This window comes from Sinocyclocheilus rhinocerous, unplaced genomic scaffold, assembly GCF_001515625.1.
Source record: "Sinocyclocheilus rhinocerous isolate Xijiao unplaced genomic scaffold, SAMN03320098_v1.1 scaffold2053, whole genome shotgun sequence".
Lineage (NCBI taxonomy): Eukaryota > Metazoa > Chordata > Actinopteri > Cypriniformes > Cyprinidae > Sinocyclocheilus > Sinocyclocheilus rhinocerous.
This window is the reverse complement of record NW_015666532.1, coordinates 224,793-228,815: the sequence shown is the minus strand read 5'-3', so window position 1 is coordinate 228,815 and position 4,023 is coordinate 224,793. Positions and strand designations below refer to the sequence as shown.

Sequence of the window (4,023 nt, the reverse complement as noted above, 5' to 3'; positions counted from 1 at the left end):
GACCCAGACACCGATCGAACTCAGCTGTCTAATGATCTAATGATAGAAATGTAGGGGAAAAAAATCAGAAGTCGTTGAAATGTTGGCTTATCTTAATAAGATATGGTTTATATTCTTTATTTAGTACAGAAATGCAAAACTTACCCCTCATCCAGTCTCAGACTCACAGACAAACAATGCCTGTAAATTGAAAAAAATACAAAATAAAATTATGTAGGGAGAAAAAAAAAAACTTTAAAGTGGTTCAAATATTGACTTATCTTAAGATATAGTTTATACTCTTTATTTGGTACAGAAATGCAAAACTCACCCTTCATCCAGTCTCAGACTCACAAGCGTGTGCCTGTAAAAAAAAAAAAAAAAAAATTATTCAACTTAAATTTACTTGTAAACAACACACACACAAGCAAAGCCATTTCCTATACAACAGCCTCATAACCCTTTAATAACCCGAGTTGCCTAAAAAAAAATATTAAGATGGACGGTGATTCTCACTTTAATGTGCTCAGTCATAGCCTACAAAGGGAGGTAAACGGGGAATTGTTGGTTACTTGCTAATTACAGTTAAGCCCAAAGATGTAAGTTACACAACACTTTTACAGACTTTTTGTTCATGATTAAAATATGACCGATTCATACAACATAATGCATTTGTTTGCATTTACTGTTACCTGTAATCTGTTACCAGTAAGCAATTTGCAATCGTAAAACAAAATTATATATAAAATATATGATGATGGCCAATAAAATAACAAATGTCATAGAAAACGAGTGAGGAACAGATGTAACGTTAGGCCTACAGTGCGTCCAATTGAATGTAACGTTTAACATGTCGGTTGTTCGGCTGACAAAAACGTCTTTCTAAAAAAGTAGTCACAAATGAACAAGGTTAACAATAGTTTGAATCGTGGTCTTTTAAATCATATGACTCCTGCGCATGAATCCATGTTCAGAGATTTGGCCGGTTAGTGCCAAAAAGCTACAACTTAAAATGTTAAGTTCACTGAACTAAATTGGGCTCTTTGAATTTCAGTAACATTAAACTGACTTAAAAAATCAAGTTGAATCTAGTATAACTTATCAAAAAAAGTTGAAATTGCTTAAATTATTTTTATGAGTTAAAGTAACTTAAAACAAGTTGTCATGGCTTTTTCATCATATCATTTTTTACAGTGCAGTAATTTAAGGTGTTAAGTGAAAGCAGACAGCTGAGAAAGAAAACACACATATGTACAGTAACAGTACATTGGATCCGCGTAGCTCTTAAAGTGACAGCAGTCTATTCCCGCTGTCTGTCGTTCATGTTAATCAAACAACAAACGAGAGAAAAACTCACTGCTCTTGACTAAATCACTTTCGTAACTTTAATAAGAAGAAATATATTTAATTTACACAGTGAAGAATATGCAGTGTTTTCATACATTTGATTACTTTATACAATATGTAGCATTCTTTTTTATTTGATCTACTGTTTGTTTGTTTTTTTGTCCTATTGCTTGTAATTAGTTTCTTATTCTTATTTAATCGCTGAGTGGTTACTTGTCTTCAGTGAGCTTTAGTTTCTTTTCTTTTTTTTTAAATTTAAGCTAGTATTAGTTTTTTTGTGATATTGATACTGGTGACAAGAATTATGAAAACTGAATGGTATCAAAGATTTTGATATCATAAAGACCTTATTTAAAGCAAAAATAACTATATTGTGATATATATCATTACAGTTAAGTAAAATTACTCATATCGTGATATAAGATTTTGGTCATTTTGCCCACCCCTATTTGCAGTGTACTAATTTCCTTCCTTCTGAACAAACCGGTTTACCATCAGTTCTATTTTGCGTATTAAACTACAGCAATACACAGATAATGAGGGGGGATGAAAAGTCAGTGTGAATGTTCTTTTCTTTTGCATGCTGTGGATGGGATATCAGCTGTTGCTTCCTGCCAACAAGTTCCTGCCCATTGTAATTCGTTATGGAGACAAGGCTCAGTGCCTTTGGGAGGAGACAAAAAAATATTATGCCACCATGTAGGTTAGAGCTTTACGAGACACTATGCTATAGACACTTGTGTGTGCTGGGGCACGCATGCAACTAAAGAACTGTGGGAATTTTTTGCATTGTCATTGTAAGACATGGAGCCGTGTGGATGAAATGCAATGCTCACTATAAAAGCAGATATCATCGTAGGTTCATGTTAACATTATAAACAGATGACTTAGTGAGGCAGCCACCAACAAAATTCATTCATTCATCTCTAATATTAAGATGGGTTTTGTAGGTCTTTCTAGGAAAGACGGTCTCCATGTAAGTTTAAAAAGTCTTTACCAACCTGTAGTGAAGTTTAGCAGGACTGTTACTTCTGTTGAAAAAGCCTGATTATCACTATGATCCGTTTTCAGAGCGATTGCACTTTGCACGTAACTGTTTGCAACAGTTGTTCTATCATGTGCCTTTTTACACGTCCTGTCTGTGAGGCGTGTTAGTGATAGCATGAAGTTCCCAGTAGCTCAGGGTCAGAAGTCTCTTGCGTTCTGATTAATGAATGACATGATTTCAGTATAAGGGATAAACATTAAACACAGAGGGCCATTTAAAACACAAGCTATTGAGATTGCCAGAATAAAGGGTGTACTACATTATTGTATAGAAAATTGAGCTAAAATATAATTTATTCAATTGTAGTGTACTGTACTCCTGCCCTTGAGTACAGCTGAAAACAAAAAAAAACAAAAGAGGGATTTTGGAGCAGCAACACCAAGTTGATTTTCCTCTCTTGTGCACTGGTCACACTTTCCACCACGGATACAAAAGCCTCTCACACTGGGGTGAGACAGAAGTCAAGACATATCGGCACCAGAAAGACTTTCACATTTCACAATTAAACACAAACACACACACACACACATATCCAGAACTGTTGCTAGAAATTTACAAGTCTTCACTCCCTTTAACTCTGCAAGCTGGGACAAGTTTGGAGCAGAGCAAGAAACAACAAACAGCACAAAGTTTTACTGACCTGCCTCGGTAGACGTAATTCCCACATGATAAATCAGCTGTTTGACTCCCACAACAATGAAAGACTAACTCATAGTTATGCAGCGTTAAAAGTCTCTCTCCCTTTCTGTGACTCCAAACAGACTAAACAAGAGGGCAGTGGAAAGATCAGACATAGGCCAATGTGTTTGAAGGGGGTGGGGCCTTTGCTGGGTTCTGAAGTGTCAGTCACAGTCGCTCAGCCAATCAAGTGCTGCAAATCACAACCTGCTCCTCCTCTACTCAGCTGTAATATGAATTTAGATTGACTGATATCTCCCCATGGGATAGAAGCAGCACAAGTTAGATGTCTGGAATGGGTCAGTTGTTTCTCCCAGATATCAATGAGATTAAACAAAGACCAAATGGAGAATTTTGTTTAAATATCTTGCTTAGATTTTTCTTCTGATAAATATACAGTAATCTATATGTCTCTTCTAGAGTTCCAGAAGAGATCTCAACATCTGCACTGTGCTCAGGCTTGCCAAAACACAAATTCAAACCGTCTGGAAAATGGATGGATATATTTATACATACACACACACACACACACACACACTTCCATTCAACATTTCGAGGTCTGTAAGATTTTTTAAATGTTTTTTAAAAATACAGTTACAATAATATTACAATTTAAAATAACTGTTATCTGTTTTTATATATTTTAAAATGTAATTTATTCCTGTGATGTCAAAGCTAAATTTTTAGCAGCTATTACTCCAGTCCAGATCCTTCATAAATCATTCTAATATGCTGATTTGACGCTCAAAAAATATTTATTTTTATTATTAATTAATGTTGAAAACAGTTGTGCTGCTTAATAATTTTGTGGAAACCATGGAACATTTTTTCCAGAATTTTTTGATGAATAGAAAGTTCAAAACAACATTTTCTTTAAATAGAAATCTTTTGTAACATACATTTCTTTACATTTTTCCTATCACTTGATCAGTTTAAAAGTATTCATTTTTTATTTATAATACAGATAATTA

The 4,023-nt window shown here is 34.5% G+C and overlaps 1 protein-coding gene across 1 annotated transcript in view; it reads right to left on the bottom strand.

Annotated features, from left to right (window-relative positions):
- The window catches only part of LOC107732503 (phospholipase D1-like), a 36,343-nt gene extending 33,216 nt beyond the window's left edge, over window positions 1-3,127 (bottom strand). Inside the window, exon 1 of the mRNA XM_016543858.1 lies at window positions 3,015-3,127. The gene's annotated coding sequence lies outside the window, so the exon portion shown is untranslated. The remainder of the gene's footprint in view (window positions 1-3,014) is intronic.
- Window positions 3,128-4,023: the final 896 nt, after the last annotated feature.